The following is a 27,056-nucleotide window of genomic DNA, read 5'->3' on the forward strand; positions in this document are numbered from 1 at the left end:
TAAATATCTGATATGCAGGATGGATTTTCATTCAGTGGACCAAATTTGGCACAAATACCTTATACGCTCCAATTTGAATACTGGTGGGGTTGGGGAGGATTGATTTTGTCATTTGGGAGTTGTAGTTGCTGGGATTTGTAGTTCATCTGGACTCCGAACTCCAGCAATGATGGAATTGAACCAAACTTGGCACATAGAACTCCCATGACCAACAGAAAATACTGAAAGGATTTGGTGGGCATTGGCTTTGAGTTTTGGAGTTGTAGTTCCCCTTCATCCAGAGAGCATTGAAGACTCAAACAATAATGTATCTGGAAATGCAATATGCCCAGATCTGGGCTTGTTTGGAGGTTCTAGCAGGGGAGCGCAGCTATCGTAAACCCGGGACCGAAGACTGGAGACCTCGGTACACTCCTTCTATACCTGGGACGTCGTCCTCTTCCACCGAGCGCGCAGCTTCGGGAGGGACGCACATGGAGCGGTGAGGGAGGAAGGGGACACCCGCCTAGCCAGCCAGATCAGCCGAATCAACCCTGGCGATCAATGGGGTGACAGATGTCGCAGCCAGATCGCCCTCACATCCAAACGCATGGACCTCCTCTATAATGGTCCCAATATTCAAAAAAGGAGACCAAAACGATCCAACGAACTATCGGCCCATTAGCCTGCTCTCCATAATAGGGAAGATGTATGCCAAGCTCCTGAAAACCAAGCTAGAATCATGGGTCAACCAAAACAACATAATTGGCCCAGAACAAGCAGGATTCGCTAAGGGGAAATCAACATTAGACCAGACTCACATCTTGGCCCACCTAGCCAACAAATACTCAAAAAATTGCCCTAATAAGCTAAATGTGGCCTTCTTGGACCTGAAGGGGGCATTTGACTCTGTGAACAGAGAAAAGTTGTGGGAAAAACTAGCAGCCCTCAACATAGACCCAAGACTCCTCTTCTTGATTAAGAAATTGCACAACCAAAACCTCTGCCAGGTGAAAGACCACAGGGGATGCCTGTCAAACCCGATCCTGGTCCAAAAGGGAGTCAAACAAGGGTGTGTACTAGCCCCACTCCTCTTCAACATCTTTTTGCACGATCTCCCTACTGCCCTGGCTCAAGTTGACGGGCATAGCCCCAAGATTGGCCCAAAGCATGTCCCCCTCTTGCTATTTGCGGATGACGCAGCCCTATTATCCCTCTCTCATGTGGGCTTAAAAAGACTCCTGCATAAATTTGTTGACTTTTGCGAGGCGAACGAACTGCAGGTGAAGTACGACAAAACCAAAATCTTGGCGTTTGGGAAAAGCAACAAAAGACAAGTCTGGAAGATAAAGGGCCACTATATTGAGCAAGTAAAACATTTCAAATACCTAGGTCTCTGGTTTAGCAACAACTTGTCATGGTCCACCCACTTAAAATATACACTGGCCCGGGCCAAATCGAGTGGCTGTGCGACCAGGAGGTTCTTCCACTCCAGGGGTAATCAATATATCCCCCTAGCTCTGCAAGTATTCAAAGCAAAGGCGATGTCACAACTTCTCTATGGAGCACCCATCTGGTTAACCCCCAATAACAGCGCCATCAGATCTTTTCATTCGAAATTCCTCCACAAATTATATGGTGCCCCCAACTGTGTCCCGTATGCAGTTCTTTGTCTTGAATCTGGGCAATATTCTATTGAGGCTACTATCTGGCTAATCGTCATTAAATTTTGGCTATCTATACACTATCAAAGTCCCAGAGACTCTCTGACTCAACTCACCTTGAGCGAACTCCACCACTCCAAATGGTGCTCAACTGTCCTAGCAAAGATCGGGGAATTGGGCTACGACAGCGATTTCCTGACCCTACTATCTTTTCCCGAGATTTTTACCCTCATCAAAAGGAGGCTGCTAGATAGGGACCACAACCAATTGTTGAGCTTGGCAAACAAATCCTGCTCACCTATTAACTTGGCAATTCCATACACACAGGGAAATCCAGCCTTTTACATCACAGAGCTCACCAACCCCTCTTACAGAAGAGCCTACATGCTGGCTAGATTTAACATCATGCCATCGCCGCTCCATAGAGGAAGACTCAATGGCCTCCCGAGCGACAAGAGGGTCTGCCTCTGCAGCACAGGACAGCTAGACTCCATACCGCATATTCTCCTGCACTGTCCACTCTACCAGGAGCTAAGATCCAGTCTGCTAACACAAGTTTTAGACTCACTGAAGAACCGCAGCGATTCTGACAAAGTGATTTTGCTTTTAAATTGCCAGGACTTTAGCTGCTGCCTTTCAGTGGCAAGATTCCTGAATGAAGTCTGCAAACTGAATGTGTAGCAAACGAGAAGCCTTTTTTTATTATGTGTACTATTTTTTATACTCTCTGCCATGTTATGCCAATAAAGGCTTATTGTATTGTATTGTATTGTATGCCCAGATCTGAACACTGGTGAAGTTTGGGGGAAAGAGACCTTGACATTTGGGAGTTGTAGTTGCTGGTATTTCTAGTTAAGCTACAATCAAAGAGCACTATGAACCCAACCTATATTGGACCTGCACCAAACTTAGCACATTACCTACATGGCCAACATTTAATACTGATGGAGTTGTTTTTGAATTCTGAGCGTTGTGGTTAACCAACACCAAAAAGGAAGAGAAGGACAGGTGGAGAGATCTTCAGCTTTCTTTGCCAAAGGAGTTCCTAAGACCTTCAGAGGGAAAACACGTATTTTGTTACCCCACTGCCCCCCCTCCCGGTCTGACTCCCAGGTTGGAAAAAAAGATCTAAAACATTAGAGTGGACAGGAATCCTATCCATAGCCCCAACTAAAGCAAAGCACTGATTCAGTGGTTGAATAAAGAGTCAACACAAAGGCAAATCCAATTGGTTGAATGGTTCTACTCTTGTTGGGATTGACACAAGATATGGGCCATGTTTTTGCCTGTCAAACTTGAGTTGTGCATATCACTAAAGATGTGTCTACCACAACAATAATTAAAATACCTCATAGTTACTATAACCATTATGAGCTATAAAATGTATAATTCATAGTTTAAAATTAGATAAATAAAATTAGCTAAAGTATGAAAGTACTAATTAGAAACAAGCACAATAAGCAAGTATGAGGGGAAAGGAACTTTTCATGAATTTTGTACAACACCCTGTTCTCATCTTTTTGCTTTCTTGCCTTACAGGCACCATAAAAAATGCTTGTGGAGAAGGTATTTGTCATATTTTCCCTGCTGCTGTTATTCCTATGGACCCTGCTAGAATAACATAGTACTGAAGCTTGATTCAATTGACCTAGGAGGGACATCATAGTTGAGAAACCAGGAAGTGGTCACATCACCTATGCCAGTCTTTCCAGCTTCCAATCCAGAAAATCCAGTCCAGTTTTCTGACCCCATCACTCCTCCTCCCCAACCCTTTGCCAGGGTAAATGTATATAAGGGCAGTCCTGAGATGGCTAGGATCCTTGAAGAACGGATTGCAGCTGGCCTGAGAGGAGCTCACTGGTGAGTTGGGGCCCTGAGGCGGGTGATGTTGGGGCAAAGCCTCTCGCAGGGGCACTGTCCACAACTGTGTTGGTACTATGTAGCACTGTTGCTCCAAATACAGATGTCCTTCTAGGAAAAGCCAAAAGGGCAAGACTCTACAATAGAGTGACCACTCAGTATGGGCTTCAGTGGGAGATTCCACTTCAACATTAGGAAGAACTTCCTAACTGTGAGAGCAGTTCAGCAGTGCAACTCTCTGGTGGAGGCTCCTTCTTTAGAGGCTTTTAAGCAGAGGTTGGATGGCCATCAGTCAGGGGTGTTTTGAATTTCCTGCTTCTTGGCAGGGGCTTGGACTGGATGGCCCACAAGATCTCTTCCAACTCTCTGATCCTATGATTTTATATGGGTGACGGCCAACCTAAGGATGCCAGATTGAAGTAAAGGACAGCTCCTCTGCCTTTAATGGTTCTTTAGAAGCAGGAGTTGGTTTTGAACTGATTGCATGACAGCCAACACTTGCTGAAATTCTCTTTACACAGCAATGGAATGTAGAGGAACCTTCTCCAGTTCTGAGACCCTGGCCATTACACTGTTTGTGCAAACGTGGTGTTCTTGGTTCTGGTGGAGGATGTTCTCCAGGCACTACAATTGAAATAAAATAGAACTATAAATCTAACTAGCTTTATCCGCCACGTGTTGCTGTGGCCAACCTTCTCTCCCTCTTTCTCTCCTTCTTTCAGTGCTTCCTTCATTTCCTTTTCTTCTTTCCTTTCTTCCTTCTCTACCTGTTTACTTCCTTCCTTAGCTTTTTGCTCCCATCCTTCCTTCTCTTTATTTCTTTCCTTCCCTCCCTCTTTCTCTCCTTTTTCTTCTTCCTTTGCTCTGTCTTTCCTCCCTTCCCTTTTTTCTTTCCTTCTCTCCTCCTTCCTTCCTCTTTCCTTCTGCCTCCCTTTTTTTCCTTCCTCTTTCTCTCCTTTCTTCCCTCTCTATCTCTTTCCTTCCTTCCTTCGTTCTTGACTTCCAGGCTTCCTTTTCTTTCTTTCTTTTCTTCCCTCCTTTTCTCTTCTTCCTTTGTTTTTCTCTCTCTCTTCCCCTTCCCAAATTCCCCTTCCTTTCTTCCCTCCTTCCTTCCTTCCTTTTGACACCTTCCCTTCCCCTTCCCTTTCTTCTTCTTTTTCTATCTTTCTTTCCTTTCCTCCTTCTTTCCTTTCCTCTTTCCTTTTTCCCTTCTTTCCCATCCTCCTTCTCTCTTTATTCTTTCTTTCCTACCTTTCTTCTTTCATATACTTTCTCAACTTCTCCTTCCTTCCTTCATACACCTTCCCTCCCTCCCTCCCTCCCTTCCTCCCTTCCTTCCCTTCCTTCCTTCCTTCCTTCCTTCCTTCCTTCCTTCCTTCCTTTCTCCATTCTTTCCCATCCTCCTTCTCTCCCTTTCTTCTTTCTTTCCTTCCTTTCTTCTTTCATATACCTTCTCAACTTCTCTTTCCTTACATCCTTCATACACCTTCCCTCCTTTCTTCTTCCTTCCTTCCTTCCTTCCTCCCTTCTTTCCCATCCTCCTTCTCTCCCTTTCTTCTTTCTTTTCTTCCTTTCTTGTTTCATATACCTTCTCAACTTCTCCTTCCTTCCTTCCTTCCTTCCTTCCTTCCTTCCTTCACCTTCCCCTTCCCACTTTTCTTCTCTCTTTCCTTCCTTTGTTCCTTCCTTGCTATTTACACCCCTTCCCCTCATGGACTGACCTCAGCAGAGCCGGGCCGCGGCCTCTCCCAGCCGGGCCAGGAAGGTGCACAGCGGGGGGCCTCCCAGGAAGCCTCCTCAGGTCATGCCGCATCCTGGCCCCCAGCAAGCACAGCCGGCCGAGCTCCAACTCCCAGGCCAGGGCTTCAGCGTCAGCAGGTAGGCCGCATTCTAGAACTACAGCTCCCAGAGTGCATTGCGTGTGTACTTCCACCCCTGGGCACTGCGCATGCTGAGTTGGTTTTTGTAATTGTGAGTTTGTTGAAATGTTGTTTGGAATTTTGATGAGTGTTGTGCACACCTTGTGGGTTGAGGTATGTGCATGGCAAATTTGGTGAGTTTTCGTCAGGAGAGTTTCGCGTTTTGCTGTCCAGTTGAATGCCCTTTCCCTTTATATATATATACTAGCTGTGCCCTGCCACGCATTGCTGTGGCCTATAGTAAAACTTATGAAAGTTGAGGTAGATATCTGGACTATTATGAAAGAGAGGTACCTACTTATTCCTTCCATCTTTTCCTCCCCCTTTCTCTCCTTTCTTCCTTCTCTACCTCTTTCGTTCTTTCCTTCTTTCACTACTTGGTTTCATCCTTCTGTCTTTCCTTCATTCCCTCCCCCTTTCTTCCTTTGCCTTTCTTCCCTCCCTGTTTGCTTCCTTCTTTCACTTTTTATTTCCTTTTATTTCACCACCATCATAACAATAACAATAATGCAATGCATTGCCTCTGGGACCTGACACCTCTCCCATTCCCCCAGGGTCTAATAGGAATAATAGCATAATAATAATAGAAATAACAACCTTTACCCGCCACGTGTTGCTGTGGCCAACCTTCCCTCTTTCTCTCCTTCTTTCCCTCCTTCCTTCCTTCCTTCCTTACCTCCCATCTTTCCTTCTCTTCCTTCACTATCTCTTTCCTTCCTTCCCCCTTTTTCTTTCTCTTCTGGTCTCTTTTCTTCCTTCTCTCTTTCCTTCTTTCCTTCTCTCTCTCTTTCTCAACATCTTCCCCCTTCCTTCACTCCCTCTTTCCTTCATTCATTCCCTTTTTTCTTCCTTCCTTCCTTCCTTCCTTCCTTCCTTCCTTCCTTCCTTCCCCCTTTTTCTTTTCTGGTCTCTTTTCTTCCTTCTCTCTTTCCTTCTTTCCCTCCTTCCCTCTTTTTCTTTACCTCCCTTTCTCTTTCTTCCTTCTTTTCTTCCTTCCTGTCTTTCCTGGATTTTGACAGGGCGAGAAGGGGCGGGGTGGGGTTTGGAGGTGGTGTGAAGTAAAAGGAGGTAAGATTGGGGCAGGGGAGTGATGGAGCGTGGGGTTGTGTGTGTGTGTGTGGTGGTGGGGGGAGTGGGGTTGCGCGTGTGTGTGCGGCGGTGGGGGGAGTGATGGAGCGTGGGGTTGTGTATGTGTGTGCAGCGGCAGGGGGAGTGATTGAGCGTGGGGTTGCATGAGTGTGTGCAGCGGCGGGGGGGAGTGGGGTTGTGTGTGTGTGTGCAGCGGCAGGAGGAGTGATGGAGCGTAGGGTTGCATGTGTGTGTGCGGCGGTGGGGGAGTGATGGAGCGTGGGGTTGTGTGTGTGTGTGCGGCAGTGGGGGGGGAGTGATGGAGCGTGGGGTTGCATGTGTGTGTGTGTGGTGGGGGAGAGTGATGGAGCGTGGGGTTGCGTGTGTGTGTGCGGCGGCGGAGGAGTGATGGAGTGTGGGGTTGTGTGTGTGTGCAGCAGTGGGGGGAGTGATGGAGCATGGTGTGTGTGTGCGTGTGCGGCAGGGTGTGTGTGTGTGCGGGAAGCAGCACGGCAGGGCTTGCAGTGGGCATGGCTTCCGCAGAGGGAACGTTGGCTGGAAGGCTGTGTGCGCACACCAGGGAACTTGCGGCTGGGCGCATGCTCAGTTGTTTTGCTATTTTGTGAGTGTGTTGTTGTGTTGTTTTTCATTTTGAGTAGATATGTTTGTACCTTGTGGGTTGTGTTATGGGCATGGGAATTTTGGTTAAGTTTCATTGGGGTTTTTTTGAGTTTTGTTGTTTTGCTGTTTTGTGAGTGTATTGTGTTGTTTTTCATTTTGAGTAGATATGTTTGTACCTTGTAGGTTGTGTTATGGGCATGGGAATTTTGGTTAAGTTTTGTTGGGGTTTTTTTGAGTTTTGTTGTTTTGCTGTTTTGTGAGTGTGTTGTTGTGTTGTTTTTCATTTTGAGTAGATATGTTTGTACCTTGTGGGTTGTGTTATGGGCATGGGAATTTTGGTTAAGTTTCGTTGGGGTTTTTTTGAGTTTTGTTGTTTTGCCGTTTTGTGAGTGTGTTGTTGTGTTGTTTTTCATTTTGAGTAGATATGTTTGTACCTTGTGGGTTGTGTTATGGGCATGGGATTTTTGGTTAAGTTTCGTTGGTTTTTTTTAGTTTTGTTGTTTTGCCATTTTGTGAGTGTGTTGTTGTGTTGTTTTTTCATTTTGAGTAGGTATGTTTGTACCTTGTGGGTTGTGTTATGGGCATGGAATTTTGGTTAAGTTTCGTTTGGGTTTTTTGAGTTTTGTTTTTTTGCTGTTTTGTGAGTGTGTTGTTGTGTTGTTTTTTCATTTTGAGTAGGTATGTTTGTACCTTGTGGGTTGTGTTATGGGCATGGAATTTTGGTTAAGTTTCGTTGGGGTTTTTTGAGTTTTGTTTTTTTGCCATTTTGTGAGTGTGTTGTTGTGTTGTTTTTTATTTTGAGTAGATATGTTTGTACCTTGTGGGTTGTGTTATGGGCATGGCAATTTTGGTTAAGTTTCATTGGGGTTTTTTAGAGTTTTGCTGTCCCGTTGGACTCGCCTAACAGATTTATATATATAGATATTAGTTTCTATGGGGAGAGGGTGGCTTTTCATCTTGTCTTCTGATTTGAACTCACCTTATAGGGCTTTAAAGACTTGCAGGTTTATTATGGCCTAAGCTTTGGAGGACACTAGAAGCACTGAATTAAGTGGATACCGATCTTGAACAAGCCAGATTGGCTTTCAGGTATACAGTCTAAAGGTAATGTCTTGGGAAGTAGCTCTTCATGTTCAACACATTAATTTTATTGCTATTCTGTTTAGTTCTACCCTCTTTCTCTCTGATTTTATTTCTGTTATACCTTGTTTTGCAAGCAAAGAGTTCTTACTTACTTACTTACTTAGGCGATCCCTAATTGTACGAGTAAGATGGCCTTCCAAGTGTAGTGTCTTGGTGGTGGATACATAGGTGACTGTAGAGCCCTATTCTTGACCCACATGTTCTTCCACAGTGAGGACATTGCTTTCCACTTGGAAGGCAGTCCTAGGCAAGGTTGGCTTGATGTGCTTTCCTCTTGACACGTTTCTCCATTTCACCCTCCAATAGTGCCTCTTCAAATTCACAGCACTGCTGGTCACAGCTGACCTCCAGCTAGAGTGCCTATGGGCCAGGGCTTCCCAGTTCTCAACAAGCAAAGAGTAATCAAGAAGTGTCAAGACCCTACATTAAGGTCAGAAGGAGGGGGGCGGAGTCAGCCATGGCCGGGTGAAAGACGTCTTCCCTTTAGCTCTTGTGGAAACAAAGCAAAAAAGCAGTGAAAAATGGATGGATGATGACCTTTCTGGACTAAAAAGAAGTCTGAAAGTCTGGAGCATACAAGAAGCCTGAGAAGGTAATTTATTACCACTTAATTGCACTGATTTATGAGCTTTGGCAGAAGCGAGGGCGGCTGGCCGAAGCTGGCTGCCTTTCAGGCTGGCTGCCTGAAAACGAAAGCTACTTGAAAAAGCTCTTCCTTTTTCTGAATGGCTTTTTCCTTCCAAACCAGTTTGTGTGTGTGTGTGTGTGTGTGTGTGTGTGTGTGTGTGTGTCAAGAGCAACTTGAGAAACTGCAAGTCACTTCTGGTGTGAGAGAATTGGCCGTCTACTAGGACGCTGCCCAGAGGATGCTTTTGATGTTTTACCATCCTTGTGGGAAGGAGGAAGAAACAAGGGTGTGCACCCTGGTTTCTTTTCCCCTTGCAGCCTAGACCAGCCAGTCTTTCTTTTTCTGAATGTCTTTTTCCTTCCAAACCAGTTTTTGTTTGTGCCAAGAGCAACTTGAGAAACTGCAAGTCACTTCTGGTATGAGAGAATTGGCCGTCTGCAAGGATGCTGCCCAGGGGATGCCCTGATGTTTTGATGTTTTACCATCCTTGTGGGAGGCTTCTCTCATGTCCCTACATGGGGAGCTGGAGCTGACAGAGGGAACTCATCTGCGCTCTCCCCGGATTTGAACCTCTGACCAGTTGGCCTTCAGTCCTGCCGGCACAAGGGTTTAACCCATTGGAGGGGCTCCTCCAATCCAGTAAGCAGCAGCAATAATCACCTCCCATTCACCAGGCTTGATAGCCCCTTATACTCCAGCTAAAAATAAGCATAAGCCATATTTGCACCTATGTGTATCATATAAAGCAGTGGTTCCCAATCTGTGGTTCGTGGACCACCAGAATGAAAATATGGTCTGCGGCCTCACCATTACTACACTGGCAGTGAGGGGGCGGAGTCAGCCATGGCCGGGTGAAAGACATCTTCCCTTCAGCTCTTGTGGAAACAAAGCAAAAAAGCAGTGAAAAATGGATGGATGATTGACCTTTCTGGACTAAAAAGGAGGTGAAAGTCTGGAGCATACAAGAAGCCTGAGAAGGTAATTTATTACCACTTAATTGCTCTGATTTATGAGTTTTGGCAGAAGCGAGGGCGGCTGGCCGAAACTGGCTGCCTGAAAGTGAAAGCTGCTTGAAAGCTTGCTAATTATAACTGTGTACCGAGCAGGAGAAGATAAATAGTCTGCAACTTAAATACACATTAAAATAATTAGAAATACTGGATTTAATGGACTTAACGATCCGGGAAGGCAAAATAATGATTAGAAGCAGGTTCCTCCTTTGAAGAAGGAGTGAGCTAGTCTCGTCATATTAAAAGCGAACCCCATTGGCATTGTAAGGCATATTTGAGTGGATCTTTCTTGGACTGTGTAGAACGGGGGAACCAAGTAATTAAAAAATTGATGAAAGCACTTTGTCGTTTTCAAGATTAGAAAGGGTTCCACAGTCCCCCGAGGAAATGAGCACTGTCAGAAGAAGTCCTCCCCCCCCCCCATCAAGGGAGGTAAACAGATAAAACGACCCCCCCCCAAACGGAGGGGGCAAAAGGGGGAGGAACCATTTCTACTTCGCTGCCATGTTTAACACCAGAGCCAGAAGGAAGCAGGAAGAGCAGCAAGAGGGAAGAATTGGGGATGGGCAGTAGTCAAATGTTAAGCAAAATAGCAGAATTGATTAAAGGAGAGGCTGAAAGTCAAACAAAGGAAATGAACCTGAACATGAACTTGATGTTTGATAAAGAAAGAGAAATAAGGAAGGATGAAATTCAGGCATTGAAGCAAGAAATTCTGACCAGCAATAAAGAAATGAAAGAACATCTGGACACAGAAAGAAAAAGCTCAGATGGAAAATTTCAGACAATAAGAGAAGCTCTGGAAACAGCACATGGAGAAATACAAAAAAATAGAGAAGAAATTGAAAGAAGTAAACAGTAGGCCTGGGCGGTTTCGTTCGTCAATTTTGTAATTTGTTAAATATTCATTATTTTTAACAATTACAAAATGATTACAAAACTTATTTCCAAACCCGGAAGTGTTTTTAAATATCGAAACGGCATCCTCCATCTTTTTTACGAGCTTCCGCCCTTTTCGGAAATGACGTTTTAGGGATGGAGGATGCTGGGTGCGCTGGGAGCCAATCCGGCGCTCCCAAGCACCGTGGCTCATTGTGATTAGGTGGGCTGCCCTTTAAAAGCGGCTCCGCGTGGCCGCATTGCTCATTGCTGGGGAAGGCGAGGAGACGGGAGGTTTGGGAGGGAGGCTTGGCTTGCTTGCATTCATTCATTGCTTGCATTCATTCCCTGGGCTGGGAGCAGCGGGGAGGCTTTGCCCTGTTTTCGTCCTACATTTTTAAATATTTCTGAAAATTTTTTCTTTTATTCTTCAAAAAATTCAAAAAATATTCTTTAAAAAGAAAAGAAACTTGTGTGCCTGTGTGTGCGTTTGTCCTTGTCCTGTGGCTGTGTTCGCTCCACAACAGGGCAAGCATTTTGTTAATTTTCCATTTTTAAATATTTCTGACAAATATATTTCTTTTATTCTTCAAAAAATTCAAAAAATATTCTAAAAAAAGAAAAGAAACTTGTGTGCCTGTGTGTGCGTTTGTCCCTGTCCTGTGGCTGTGTTCGCTCCACAACAGGGCAAGCATTTCATTTGTGTAGTTCGAATCAGTGCGGTCCTTTTGCCAACAGAAAGTGTTATAATACAGTGCTCGCTCATTATTTGTGTAGTTCCAGTGCGGTCCTTTTGCCAACATAAAGTGCTATAATACAGTGCTCGCTCATTATTTGTGTAGTTCCAACCAGTGCGGTCCTTTGGCCAACACAAAGTGCTATAAAACGGTTCTCGCTCATTATTTGTGTAGTTCCAGTGCGCTCCTTTGGCCAACACAAAGTGCTATAAGACAGTGCTCGCTCATTATTTGTGTAGTTCCAGTGCACTCCTCTTGCCAACACAAAGTGCTATAATACAGCGCTCGCTCATTATTTGTGTAGTTCCAGTGCGGTCCTTTGGCCAACACAAAGTGCTATAAGACAGTGCTCGCTCATTATTTGTGTAGTTCCAGTGTGGTCCTTTGGCCAACACAAAGTGCTATAAGACAGTGCTCGCTCATTATTTGTGTAGTTCCAATGCGCTCCTTTTGCCAACACAAAGTGCGGTCCTTTTGCCAACACAAAGTGCTATAATACAGTGCTCGCTCATTATTTGTGTAGTTCTAACCAGTGCGGTCCTTTTGCCAACACAAAGTGCTATAAGACAGTGCTCGCTCATTATTTGTGTAGTTCCAGTGCGGTCCTCTGGCCAACACAAAGTGCTATAAGACAGTGCTCGCTCATTGTTTGTGTAGTTCCAGTGCGCTCCTTTTGCCAACACAAATTGCGGTCCTTTTGCCAACACAAAGTGCTATAATACAGTGCTCGCTCATTATTTGTGTAATTCCAATGCGGTCCTTTGGCCAACACAAAGTGCTATAAGACAGTGCTCACTCATTATTTGTGTAGTTCCAATGTGCTCCTTTTGCCAACACAAAGTGCGGTCCTTTTGCCAACACAAAGTGCTATAATACAGTGCTCGCTCATTATTTGTGTAGTTCCAGTGCGGTCCTTTGGCCAACACAAAGTGCTATAAGACAGTGCTCGCTCATTATTTGTGTAGTTCCAGTGCGCTCCTTTTGCCAACACAAATGGCGGTCCTTTTGCCAACACAAAGTGCTATAATACAGTGCTCGCTCATTATTTGTGTAGTTCCAACCAGTGCGGTCCTTTGGCCAACACAAAGTGCTATAATACAGTGCTCGCTCATTATTTGTGTAGTTCCAGTGCGGTCCTCTGGCCAACACAAAGTGCTATAAGACAGTGCTCGCTTATTATTTGTGTAGTTCCAGTGCGGTCCTTTGGCCAACACATAGTGCTACAAGATAGTGCTCGCTCATTATTTATGTAGTTCCAGTGCGGTCCTTTGGCCAACACAAAGTGCTATACGACAGTGCTCGCTCATTATTTGTGTAGTTCCACTACGGTCCTTTGGCCAACACAAAGTGCTATAAAACAGTGCTCGCTCATTGTTTGTGTAGTTCCAGTGCGCTCCTTTTGCCAACACAAATTGCGGTCCTTTTGCCAACACAAAGTTCTATAATACAGTGCTCGCTCATTATTTGTGTAGTTCCAGTGCGGTCCTTTGGCCAACACAAAGTGCTATAAGACAGTGCTCGCTCATTATTTGTGTGGTTCCAGTGCGCTCCTTTGGCCAACACAAAGTGCTATAAGACAGTGCTCGCTCATTATTTGTGTAGTTCCAGTGCGCTCCTCTTGCCAACACAAGGTGCTATAATACAGTGCTCGCTCATTATTTGTGTAGTTCCAGTGCGGTCCTTTGGCCAACACAAAGTGCTATAAGACAGTGCTCGCTCATTATTTGTGTAGTTCCAGTGTGGTCCTTTGGCCAACACAAAGTGCTATAAGACAGTGCTCGCTCATTATTTGTGTAGTTCTAACCAGTGCGGTCCTTTTGCCAACACAAAGTGCTATAAGACAGTGCTCGCTCATTATTTGTGTAGTTCCAGTGCGGTCCTCTGGCCAACACAAAGTGCTATAAGACAGTGCTCGCTCATTGTTTGTGTAGTTCCAGTGCGCTCCTTTTGCCAACACAAATTGCGGTCCTTTTGCCAACACAAAGTGCTATAATACAGTGCTCGCTCATTATTTGTGTAATTCCAATGTGGTCCTTTGGCCAACACAAAGTGCTATAAGACAGTGCTCACTCATTATTTGTGTAGTTCCAATGCGCTCCTTTTGCCAACACAAAGTGCGGTCCTTTTGCCAACACAAAGTGCTATAATACAGTGCTCGCTCATTATTTGTGTAGTTCCAACCTGTGCGGTCCTTTGGCCAACACAAAGTGCTATAAGACAGTGCTCACTCATTATTTGTGTAGTTCCAACCAGTGCGGTCCTTTTGCCAAAACAAAGTGCTATTATACAGTGCTCGCTCATTATTTGTGTAGTTCCAGTGCGGTCCTCTGGCCAACACAAAGTGCTATAAGACAGTGCTCGCTTATTATTTGTGTAGTTCCAGTGCGGTCCTTTGGCCAACACAAAGTGCTATAAGACAGTGCTCGCTCATTATTTGTGTAGTTCCAGTGCGCTCCTTTTGCCAACACAAATGGCGGTCCTTTTGCCAACACAAAGTGCTATAATACAGTGCTCGCTCATTATTTGTGTAGTTCCAACCAGTGCGGTCCTTTGGCCAACACAAAGTGCTATAATACAGTGCTCGCTCATTATTTGTGTAGTTCCAGTGCGGTCCTCTGGCCAACACAAAGTGCTATAAGACAGTGCTCGCTTATTATTTGTGTAGTTCCATTGCGGTCCTTTGGCCAACACAAAGTGCTACAAGATAGTGCTCGCTCATTATTTATGTAGTTCCGGTGCGGTCCTTTGGCCAACACAAAGTGCTATAAGACAGTGCTCGCTCATTATTTGTGTAGTTCCAGTGCGGTCCTTTGGCCAACACAAAGTGCTATAAGACAGTGCTCGCTCATTGTTTGTGTAGTTCCAGTGCGCTCCTTTTGCCAACACAAATTGCGGTCCTTTTGCCAACACAAAGTTCTATAATACAGTGCTCGCTCATTATTTGTGTAGTTCCAGTGCGGTCCTTTGGCCAACACAAAGTCCTATAAGACAGTGCTCGCTCATTATTTGTGTAATTCCAGTGCGGTCCTTTGGCCAACACAAAGTGCGGTCCTTTTGCCAACACAAAGTGCTATAAGACAGTGCTCGCTCATTATTTGTGTAGTTCCAGTGCGGTCCTTTGGCCAAACACAAAGTGCGCTCCTTTTGCCAACACAAAGTGCTATAATACAGTGCTCGCTCATTATTTGTGTAGTTCCAACTAGTGCGGCCCTTTGGCCAACACAAAGTGCTATAAGACAGTGCTCGCTCATTATTTGTGTAGTTCCAACCAGTGCGGTCCTTTTGCCAACACAAAGTGCTATAATACAGTGCTCGCTCATTATTTGTGTAGTTCCAACCAGTGCGGTCCTTTGGCCAACACAAAGTGCTATAAGACAGTGCTCGCTCATTATTTGTGTAGTTCCAGTGCGGTCCTTTGGCCAACACAAAGTTCTATAAGACAGTGCTCGCTCATTATTTGTGTAGTTCCAGTGCGGTCCTTTGGCCAACACAAAGTGCTATAAGACAGTGCTCGCTCATTATTTGTGTAGTTCCAGTACGCTCCTTTTGCCAACACAAAGTTCTATAATACAGTGCTCGCTCATTATTTGTGTAGTTCCAGTGCGCTCCTTTTGCCAACACAAAGTTCTATAATACAGTGCTCGCTCATTGTGTAGTTCCAGTGCGCTCCTTTTGCCAACACAAAGTGCTATAATACAGTGCTCGCTCATTATTTGTGTAGTTCAAACCAGTGCGCTCCTTTTGCCAACATATAAAGTGCTATAATACAGTGCTCGATCATTTGTGTAGTTCCAACCAGTGCGCTCCTTTTGTCAACACAAAGTTCTATAATACAGTGCTCGCTCATTATTTGTGTAGTTCCAACCAGTGCGCTCCTTTTGCCAACATATAAAGTGCTATAATACAGTGCTCGCTCATTTGTGTAGTTCCAAACAGTGCGCTCCTTTTGCCAACATATAAAGTGCTATAATACAGTGCTCGCTCATTTGTGTAGTTCCAGTGCGGTCCTTTGGCCAACACAAAGTGCTATAAGACAGTGCTTGCTCATTATTTGTGTAGTTCCAACCAGTGCGGTCCTTTGGCCAACACAAAGTGCTATAATACAGTGCTCGCTCATTATTTGTGTAGTTCCAACCAGTGCGGTCCTTTGGCCAACACAAAGTGCTATAAGACAGTGCTCGCTCATTATTTGTGTAGTTCTAACCAGTGCGGTCCTTTTGCCAACACAAAGTGCTATAATACAGTGCTCGCTCATTATTTGTGTAGTTCCAGTGCGGTCCTCTGGCCAACACAAAGTGCTATAAGACAGTGCTCGCTTATTATTTGTGTAGTTCCAGTGCGGTCCTTTGGCCAACACAAAGTGCTACAAGAGAGTGCTCGCTCATTATTTGTGTAGTTCCAGTGCGCTCCTTTGGCCAACACAAAGTGCTATAAGACAGTGCTCGCTCATTATTTGTGTAGTTCCAGTGCGGTCCTTTGGCCAACACAAAGTGCTATAAGACAGTGCTCGCTCATTGTTTGTGTAGTTCCAGTGCGCTCCTTTTGCCAACACAAATTGCGGTCCTTTTGCCAACACAAAGTGCTATAATACAGTGCTCGCTCATTATTTGTGTAGTTCCAACCAGTGCGGTCCTTTGGCCAACACAAAGTGCTATAAGACAGTGCTCGCTCATTATTTGTGTAGTTCCAACCAGTGCGGTCCTTTTGCCAACACAAAGTGCTATAATACAGTGCTCGCTCATTATTTGTGTAGTTCCAGTGCGGTCCTTTGGCCAACACAAAGTGCTATAAGACAGTGCTCGCTCATTATTTGTGTAGTTCCAGTGCGGTCCTTTGGCCAACACATAGTGCGGTCCTTTGGCCAACACAAAGTGCTATAAGACAGTGCTCGCTCATTATTTGTGTAGTTCCAGTGCGGTCCTTTTGCCAACACAAAGTGCTATAATACAGTGCTCGCTCATTATTTGTGTAGTTCCAACTAGTGCGGCCCTTTGGCCAACACAAATGCTATAAGACAGTGCTCGCTCATTATTTGTGTAGTTCCAACCAGTGCGCTCCTTTTGCCAACACAAAGTGCTATAATACAGTGCTTGCTCATTATTTGTGTAGTTCCAACCAGTGCGGTCCTTTTGCTCATTATTTGTGTAGTTTTCCGGGCTGTAGAAGATTTTTGGCCATTATTTGTGTAGTTCCAACCAGTGTGATGAAACGCTTCCTTCCCGGCTTTTCTAGTCGCAAGGGCCAAGTGCTATGGCGAATACCGAAGAAAGGTAGGGGACTGAAGATGAACACATTGACAAGAAGGGAACATTCATCCAACGAGATGGTTATTGAAACACCCACAGATCCTTCAACCAGCTGTGAGATGGCAGAACCTTCTTCCTCATCAGTTCGAAAGACTCTACGTTCAGATCCTGATGTCCTTCCAAGTACCTCTGATACTACTTGTTATGAAGAGGAGGGCAAGGAGGTGGACGTGTCAGAGGAATGGGAGGAAGACAATATGGAATCTGCTTCCACCACAGAAATTAGTGATCAAGAGGACTGCATGCTGCTGGAGGGCGAGCTACAGAAACAACCAACAATTATACTCCCTTCCACCAACACCGACAGTCCAAACATGAGCATGAGTACACCTGAAGTGCGTACTAGGGGTAGGCCGAGATCGCTCCTATGGGATCATTACGACGTCCATAATCAGAGGGCCACTTTGGCAGTTTGCAGGCATTGCGGTGTGAGCGTCAGCAGAGGAAAAGATATGAGGCATCTAACCACAACAGGGCTAAGGATGCACATTAAGAGACACCACCCAAATGTGAAGTTGGACGCAGTAGAAGTCGGCAACACATACAGCAGTACACAGAGCACTCCAACCACACCAACAGGCCCCATGCAGAAAACCATCGATGCTTGGGGCGTCCAAGTTACAAGGGTGAGATCTGGATTTAAGCCGCCATCAGTGAAGGAAATAACATGTCGCCTGGGAGAGATGATGGCTGTGGACCACCAGCCCTTCCGTATGGTGGAACGGGAAGGGTTCTACCGATTTGTTCACCTCCTGGCACCATGGTACAATATCCCAAGTCGCAGAACTTTCTCTCGAACAATTATTCCCGCTTTGTTCGAGGGATGCAAGCAACGTCTCAGAACCCTGTTGAACAAATAACAACCTGTCCATGTATATTTCACCTCAGACATTTGGACGAGCACGGGAGGAGGGCATTCCTATTTGTCCCTGACCGCGCACTGGTGGGAGACAGAGGGTTGCCTAGACTCGGGTCATCGTTGGGCACTCCTGTCCCTTGAGGTGATCGATACGGATCACAGGGCCGACACCATTTCTGAGTACTTGCGAGAGATGATGAGAGACTGGATGCGGCATACTCATTCCGGTGGTACTAACTCGGGATTCATGGTCACAGACGCAGGAAGGAATATGATCCGGGCGGTCGAAAGTGCCGGCTTCTCAAACGTAACATGCATGGCGCACTTGCTGCATAACTGCGTAAAAGATGGCTTCAAGGGGCCCGATGAGAACAGCACCATCGCCGTCACTCAACTCATTGAGCACTGCCGCAGAATCACGGGCTTTTTCCACCGTAGCTCTAAGTCCGCAAAACTGCTGCGTGACAGGCAGATCCTGGAATGCCTCCCACAACACCGGTTACTGCAGGATGTCCCCACCCGCTGGAACTCCACCTACATCATGTTGGAGCGCATGGTGGAGCAACAGAGGGCAGTCCACGCTGTCTCGCTGTCAATTGCGGCTCCGATATACAAGCTGGTCCCCAACAACCCGGAGTGGATGACCATCACTCAGCTGGTTGAGATCCTAGAATCATTCAAACTGGCCACCGAAAAACTTTCAGGACAAAAAGCACTACTCAGCCATGTGGTCCCAGTCATCTTGCGTTTGAAGAGCCATTTGGAGTCGCTGGGTGGACAAAGTACATTGCAGTCTATGGCTGGGCCCCCTACTCCACAGGCCCAGGAGGTGGTCAGAAAGTTGAATTTCACCCTCCGTAAACGTCTTCTACCGTTGACGGAGAGTAAGACTCATGCTTTGGCAGCACTCTGCGACCCTTGCATCAAGGACTCTGTCTGCCCCAAAGAACTGCCAAAGTGGAAGGCCGAACTTCTCTCGCTCGTGAGAGAAGAATACTCTAGGAGGGTGGGGGAACGCTCAGAGGAAATTCCTGCTGCCGTTACTCCCCGAAACACCAGTGGTTACGGCAACACCGATAACATTAGTCCCACCTTGCCACCTACCATGGATGAAGGAAGAGCATTGCAGCTGAAAAAGAGGAGAGCGGAGCATTTCATAACCGACAGTATCGTTTCATGGCAGGGCAAGGAACATCTTTGTCGGCCCAGGTGGCAAAGATTGACTCGGCAGAGTTCTCTGTCAATCGTTACTTTGAGGGGCCTCAGGAAATTGTACCCAGCGATCCATTGGCATACTGGTCCTCCCGAAGCAATACATGGCCTGACCTCTCAACCGTAGCACGCAAGTTTCTCAGCTGCCCACCAACTAGCGTGCAGAGTGAGAGGGTCTTCAGCCTGGCAGGAGATGTCATCACCCTCCAACGTACCTCGCTCGACCCCCTTGCGGTGGAGAAGCTTGTCTTCTTAAAGGCCAACTTGCCACTTTTGGGCTACCCAGAGATTGATTTCTACAGCAACCCTTGCTCTGTGCTGCAGATCACCTTAGTAGCCTCCTGTTTTCTAAAAACCCGAATTGAATTACTTTGAATACCCTAACCCTAACCCTTGCTCTGTCCCGTAGATCGGTATATTGCCTGCTGAATGCAGGAACATTGCCCTCATTGATCACCATGTGTACCTTGCTTTGTGTTGCCTTAAATTACTACTGCCTGCTGAATGCGGGAACATTGCCCTCATTGATCACCATGTGTACCTTGCTTTGTGTCGCCTAAAATTACTACTGCCTGCTGAATGCGGGAACATTGTCCTGATGTGTACTACTTTGCTTTGTGTTGCCTTAAATTACTACTGCCTGCTGAATGCGGGAACATTGCCCTCATTGATCACCATGTGTACTTTGCTTTGTGTTGCCTTAAATTACTACTGCCTGCTGAATACAGGAACATTGCCCTCATTGATCACCATGTGTACCTTGCTTTGTGTTGCCTGAAATTACTACTCCCTGCTGAATGCGGGAACATTGTCCTGATGTGTACTACTTTGCTTTGTGTTGCCTTAAATTACTACTGCCTGCTGAATGGGGGAACATTGCCCTCATTGATCACCATGTGTACTTTGCTTTGTGTTGCCTTAAATTACTACTGCCTACTGAATGTGGGAACATTGCCCTCATTGATCATCATGTGTACCTTGATTTGTGTTGCCTTAAATTACTACTGCCTGCTGAATGCGGGAACATTGTCCTGATGTGTACTACTTTGCTTTGTGTTGCCTTAAATTACTACTGCCTGCTGAATGCGGGAACATTGCCCTCATTGATCACCATGTGTACCTTGCTTTGTGTTGCCTTAAATTACTACTGCCTGCTGAATGCGGGAACATTGTCCTGATGTGTACCACTTTGCTTTGTGTTGCCTTAAATTACTACTGCCTGCTGAATGCGGGAACATTGGAACTTTGAAAAACATTTTTTTTCTTTTTGAAAAACAACGGTCCCCTTTCTGCCTGTTGTGCATCGCCTCTGTAACAGGGGAGCCGTCATTCCCCCGACACCTTGCTGTTGACATTTCTCCCTGTCCGCTTCCACCTACGCCCTTTTTATGCACCCTTTCCTCTGTCATCATTCCCAGGGCCCCTTTCCGTTTGTCAGGTGTGCATTTACCTTTCACAGCATCTCTGCCGTCCCCCTCAATCGAGGGCGGGCATTCCTTGTCAAAGCCCAGCTTGACTTCCCCTTTCCTCATGATGTGGCCAAAGTACTCCTGTCCGCTTCCCCCAACTCCCTTTCGTACACCCTTTCCCCAGTCGGGCATTGCCTCTGGAGTTCCCGGAAAAGAGGCACTCCTCTACTCTTGTGTGTACGCTCCCCCCCCACTCCATAAAAAATGAATGCATAGCCAGGAAAATTATTTTGCAATATATATATATAAATTCATAGTCAGGAAACTTATTTTACATACATATTTTTCATACACCCTTTCCCCAGTCGTTCTCATCTACTCCTGTGTGTACGCTTCCCCCCCCAACTCCCTTTCATACATACACCCTTTCCCCAGTCGTTCCCAGCCAATCCCCTTTCAGCCTGTTGGGCTTCGCCTCTGGAGTGCCCGGAAAAGAGGCACTCCTCTACTCCTGTGTGTACACTTCCCCCCAACTCCCAAGTCCCTTTAATACACCCTTTCCCCAGTTGTTCCCTGCCGGTCCCCTTTCTGCCTGTTGGGCATCGCCTCTGGAGTGCCCGGAAAAGAGGCACTCCTCTACTCCTGTGTACACTTCCCTCCAACTCCCTTTCATACACCATTTCCCCAGACGTTCCCGGCCGGTCCCCTTTCAGCCTATTGGGCATTGCCTCTGGGGTGCCTGGGAAAGAGGCACTCCTCTACTCCAGTGTACGCTAAAATAACTATTGCCTGCTGTATGCGGGAACATTGCCCTTGTAGATCATCACCATTCTAAAAAAAAAAATTAAAAATTATTTCCAAAAAAAAAAAAAACACTGCACATTTGCACATACTTCTTTTATTTTTTAAAAAATATACTGAAAAAAAAGGAATACACTGCACATTTGCACAGTTGTTGTCGGCAAGCATTTTGATTATTTTCTTTTTTAAAACTTTTCCTGCTAAATACTTCTTTTATTCTTAAAAAAATAAAAAAATATTTTTAAAAATATTTTTAAAAAAGATAACACTGCTACACATTTGCCCTGTGGCTGTTTTTGCCCCACTACAGGGCAAGCATTTCATTTGTGTAGTTCCAACCAGTGCGGCCCATCTTGACTTGCCCATGGCCTCCTGTGGTGGATGGCTAGTCGGCATCGTTTGTGGTCGGAACAACGATGGTATCTGATTGTCTTCAAACCTCCGACTTTCGTTCTTGATTAATGCAAGCGGCCAGCTTTGAACACACTAATTTTTTCAAAGTAAACGCTTCGGTCCTCTACATTTTCATGGAAGCACTTCTTTTTATTGATGATTTTAATGGCGACTTTTAGGCAAGTTTTTTTTAGGCAAGTTTTTTTTTTAGGCCAGCTTTGAACACACTAATTTTTTCAAAGTAAACGCTTCGGTCCTCTACATATTCATGGAAGCACTTCTTTTTATTGATGATTTTAATGGCGACTTTTAGGCAAGTTTTTTAGGCAAGTTTTTTTTAGGCAAGTTTTTTTTTTAGGCCAGCTTTGAACACACTAATTTTTTCAAAGTAAACGCTTCGGTCCTCTACATATTCATGGAAGCACTTCTTTTTATTGATGATTTTAATGGCGACTTTTAGGCAAGTTTTTTAGGCAAGTTTTTTTTAGGCAAGTTTTTTTTTAGGCCAGCTTTGAACATACTAATTTTTTCAAAGTAAACGCTTCGGACCCCCAGGACACTCATTTAAGAGCATGGGGGGAGCGCCGAGAGGCAGGGGCTGGGACAGGTGGTAGCTCGCCTCGCGGCGGACCGCCAGCTCAATCCCAAGATCCATTTAGCTTTCACAGCAGGCAAGCAGGCAGGCATTCCCAGAGCCCCTTCCCACAGCCCCTGTCCGCATACACACACCTGCTATCTGCGGGGACATTGGCCCTTTGGGGTCCAGCACTTATTGAAAATCAATTTTGCTTTGCTTTACTTTTACCTCAACTGAGTTACACAGACACACACACCTGCTGCATGCGAAGACATTGGCCGCACTTTTAATAAATCACAGCACTTATTGAAAATCAATGTTACTTTGCTTTACTTTACCCTCAAATGAGTTACACAGACACACACATGCTGCATGCAGGGACATTGGCCACACTTTCAATAAATCCCAGCACTTATTGCGGAGACATTGGCCCTTTGGGGTCCAGCATTTATTGAAAATCAATTTTACTTTGCTTTCTGTTTCCTCTAAAGACTTAGGCTTGGCCAGTTTCGTTCGGTAATTTTGTATTTCGTCAATGATTTGTATTTAAATTATTTTACAATCGAATATAGAGCCATTTTGTAATAGTTTGAGGATCAATGAAGAATCAAATTAATGACTCCAAGTTTTGTAATTGTTTTGTTACTTTTTTGTATGTCTGGTGCAAGTGTTACAATCTCCGTTTCTCTTCCCTCCTGGACTACTACGTGATCGTTAGTTCTGAAATCTGTAATCGTCTTTCCCATCTTCCGATGCATTACAAAGTTCTGTGTTACGTGCGCTGTCATCCGGAATTACTCTGATTGCCTCACATCACCTTATGTGTAAAATTCCTGGGTGGCCTCCTAATTTTTTTTTGTTTATAAAAAAAGGAGTACTCCTAAGAAACTAGTTTTCCTAACGCTTTAGTAGTATGGTACCCAGAGGGTTGTGTCTGCCTGGCTGCTTTGTGTAGGCAAGTTCTTTTTTCGCAGAGTTTGAACTGGAATACAGTATCCTATGCTCAATGCTTCTTGCTTGTTCTGAGCCTTCCAAGGTTTTCAAGAGTCTGCTTCAGTTGCATACTCTCTGACCTCTGGAGCTTACCGTAGGTTTCCTCTCCTTGAGGGTTCTCAGTATGTCTGCTGTGTTGTGGTGGTCGTGTGTCTGCTTTACTGCTTTATTAGTGCACTCCTCCGTGGTGGAACCAATGTGCTTTCCCTTAGCCTGCAAGAGTTTCGTTCTAGGTGGATTTGGGAAGCTTTCTGCAATTAGTCGTCGATTCTTCTTCTCAAGCACGATTTCTTGCAGGGCAGTTCTGTGAGTCTTCTCTTGCCGTTTCGGAAAATGTACAAATTCTCTGGTTTGAAATGTCTTCTTGGCTGCTGTGTGTAGGCCAGTACTTCATCCCGTGATGCAATGCAATGCAATGCAATGCAATGCAATGCGATGCAAATTGCCATCCCAAATACAAGCACTGCAATTACCTTGGAACCCTCCCCCCCCCAACTCCCTTTCCTACAACCTTTCCCCAGTCGTTCCCTGCCAGTCCCCTTTCAGCCTGTTGGGCATCGCCTCTGGAGTGCCCGGAAAAGAGGCACTCCTCTACTCCTGTGTACGCTTCCCCCCCAAACTCCCGTTCCTACAACCTTTCCCCAGTCGTTCCCTGCCAGTCCCCTTTCAGCCTGTTGGGCATCGCCTCTGGGGTGCCTGGAAAAGAGGCACTCCTGTACTCCCGTGTACGCTTCCCCCCCAAACTCCCTTTCATACACCCTTTCCCCAGTCTTTTCCTGCCGGTCCCCTTTCAGCCTGTTGGGCATCACCTCTGGAGTGCCCGGAAAAGAGGCACTCCTCTATTCCTATGTACACTTCCCCCCCAATTCCCTTTCATACACCCTTTCCCCAGTCGTTTCCTGCCGGTCCCCTTTCAGCCTGTTGGGCATCGCCTCTGGAGTGCCCAGAAAAGAGGCACTCCTCTACTCCTGTGTATGCTTCCCCCCCAACTCCCTTTCATACACCCTTTCCCCAGTCGTTCCCTGCCGGTCCCCTTTCAGCCTGTTGGGCATCGCCTCTGGAGTGCCCGGAAAAGAGGCACTCCTGTACTCCCGTGTACGCTCCCCCCCCCAACTCTTTCCCCAGTCGTCACCGGCCGCCCTGCGGTTGTCATGTGTGCATTTAGCTTTCACAGTGTTGTGTAGTGTGTGCGCTGTGTACTGTAGTGTGTACGCTTTCCCCCAACTCCCTTATCTCCTGTTGTGGACAAAGTCCACTTCTCAGGCTACGTCTCTCTGGGGTGCCCGGAAAAGAGGGCGCCTGTGTAGGGCATTCATAACAAGCGAACCGTCATTCCCTACCACCCCTGGGGTTGTCATTTGTGAACTTTGCTTTCACAGCATCTCTGCCCATCTTTCCCCAGTCATTCCCTGCCGGTCCCCTTTCAGCCTGTTGGGCATCGCCTCTGGGGTGCTCGGAAAAGAGGCACTCCTCTACTCCTGTGTACGCTTCTCCCCCCCCCCCCCAACTCCCTTAGCCATAAACAAACTACCTACCTCATTAAAAACCCACAAAAAACCCACAAAAAACTTATGAAAAACCCATTAAAAATGAAGGGACTTATATTTTAATATTTATTAGAGAAAACAGCTGCTATTATTTATTTAATTAATTATTTAAAAAAGGAAAACAAAGAAACTCACCAAAAAACTATTATTTAATTTACAAAAAAACCCCAAATAAAACAAGAAATAAATCCACACAAAAAACCACAAGAAAACCTGAAAAAACCACAAAACCCCCCCAAAAAGAAAAAAAGACTCACAAAAAACCAAAAAATATTTATTAGAGAACAGCTGCTATTATTTATTTATTTAATTATTTAAAAAAGGAAAACAAAGAAACTCACCAAAAAACTGCTGCTATTATTTATTTATTTATCTATTTATTTAAATAATTTAAAAAACAAAAAATAGTAACCCCACAAAAAACAAGAAATAAATCCCCCAAAAAACAAAACAAAAAAACAAAAAAAACCCACAAGAAAAACAAAAAAACCCACAAAAGAACCACAAAAAAACCCACCCAAAAAACAAACCAAAAAAATGTACTTTGCTTTGTGTTGCCTTAAATTACTACTGCCTGCTGAATGCGGGAACATTGCCCTTATTGATGACCATGTGTACTTTGCTTTGTGTTGCCTTAAATTACTACTGCCTGATGAATGCGGGAAGATTGCGCGTATTGATCACCATGTGTACTTTTGCTTTTTAAAAAAAATACTGTAAAAAAAGGAATACACTCCACATTTGCACAGTTGTCGTGTGTCCTGTGGCTGTTTTTGCCCCGCTATTTGTATTTTTATTTTAAGAAGGCAAGCATTTAGATAATTTTACTGCTAAATAATATTTCTTTTATTCTAAAAAAAATTTTTAAAAAATATTGCCCCACTACAGGGCAAGCATTTTGATAATTTTCTGCTAAATATTTCTTTTATTCTAAAAAAATATATATAAAGTATTTCAAAAAAAAATTAAACACCACACATTTGCACATACTTCTTTTATTCTTTAAAAAAATACTGAAAAAAAAAGGAATACACTGCATATTTGCACAGTTGTTGTCGGCAAGCATTTTGATTATTCCTTATTATTATTATTAAACCTTTCCCCAGTTGTTCCCTCCTTGCTCCTGGAACTCCAATCTGTCTGCTATCCACCCATAACAAACTTCCCTCTTTACCTCCTTTGTCTCCAGGCAACTACTGCTTGATTACTGGGTGAGTGTGGATCGGTTGGATCTATTGGCGGAGGAAGTACCTTGATGGTACAACTATCACGTTTCTCTAATGAATAAGAGTCATAAGACCCTTGGTGAAGAAAATCATGTCTCATCCCAGATTAGCCTCCTGAATAACCATCATCCTCAGCTTTAAGGGTGTTAGTGGATCTTACTTGCTCACAGTTTGCAAACTGATTGCACTCTATGAATCTGTGCTCTGTTCGACATTCCTTGATGAGTTACCTTTTTGTCTTTTTTTTGTGTTACCCAATATAAGGAGTGCTGCATAAATTCACTTGAAGGCTTCCTTGTCTTCCTCGTTCGTGGTGTTACAAATTGACATTTATTACAAACTACATTGGGGACATGGCACAAGCAGGATTACTTGAGAAAGGCATAATGTTACAAAGGTGTTCTTTATCGGTTATCAGTTCGTGAAGGTACTGCAAATAAAATCCCATTATGCATGGTTAATCATTCTCCACTCGTCCCCTGAATGTAGAGTGGGTTATGTTGGCTCTGTGCGCCAAGTTCGATCTTGCTCTGCCACTGCAAAGAACAGTGGATTTTCAAAAAGGGCTGGACCAAAATGGGCCACAGAGGCCACAGACAGTCACTGGTTGAAACTACCTTGAGTTAACAGAAAAGCAAAGAACACTGGATTTCCAAAACACACTTATTGCCAGGGAGAAATCCCCTTGGCACCAAAAAAAAAAAAAACAGCATCCGCCATTTTGGAAACGACTTCCACCAGTTTAGGAAAAAAAAGAAAGGAAATTATTTCGTTGTAATGATTTTAAAGTAATTTATAATTGTTTATAAATATTAAAAATAAAAACAATAATAATAAAATATCAATTTAACCCAATGCTTCCCCTCCCAAAAAAAAGGGTGGCACAAGCCGCATCCACAGCCAGGGACCGGGAGGCAGACAGCTACAAGCTCCCTGTGAGATGGCGGATGATGCTTCGATTTAGAAAATACACTTCCGCGTTTGAAAAAAAACATCAATATCGTTGTGTTATCATTATCAAAAAAAATAACTCAATACGAAAATAACGAACGAAAACGCCCAGCCCGATTACGTCATGGGCATATTCATACCCTGACCTCCTGTACAGCCAGAGATTCTTTGGGGTGTCAACACAGCATTGGTTGACAAAGAGAAGAGGAAGAAACCAGGCACCATCACTGCAGAGGAGCGGTCATTCAGAAGCAACGTAAGCATGTGCTTACAG

The 27,056-nt window shown here is 44.9% G+C and overlaps 1 protein-coding gene across 2 annotated transcripts in view; it reads left to right on the top strand.

Moving 5' to 3' along the window:
- The first annotated feature begins 9,722 nt into the window (after positions 1-9,722).
- LOC137095548 (protein lin-37 homolog) overlaps positions 9,723-27,056 on the top strand; it is a 387,598-nt gene continuing 370,264 nt past the window's right edge. For both annotated transcript variants that reach the window (XM_067462331.1, XM_067462332.1), the window contains exon 1: positions 9,723-9,860. The gene's annotated coding sequence lies outside the window, so the exon portion shown is untranslated. The remainder of the gene's footprint in view (positions 9,861-27,056) is intronic.

The sequence above is a fragment of the Anolis sagrei genome, chromosome Y, assembly GCF_037176765.1.
Source record: "Anolis sagrei isolate rAnoSag1 chromosome Y, rAnoSag1.mat, whole genome shotgun sequence".
NCBI classification, from domain to species: domain Eukaryota; kingdom Metazoa; phylum Chordata; class Lepidosauria; order Squamata; family Dactyloidae; genus Anolis; species Anolis sagrei.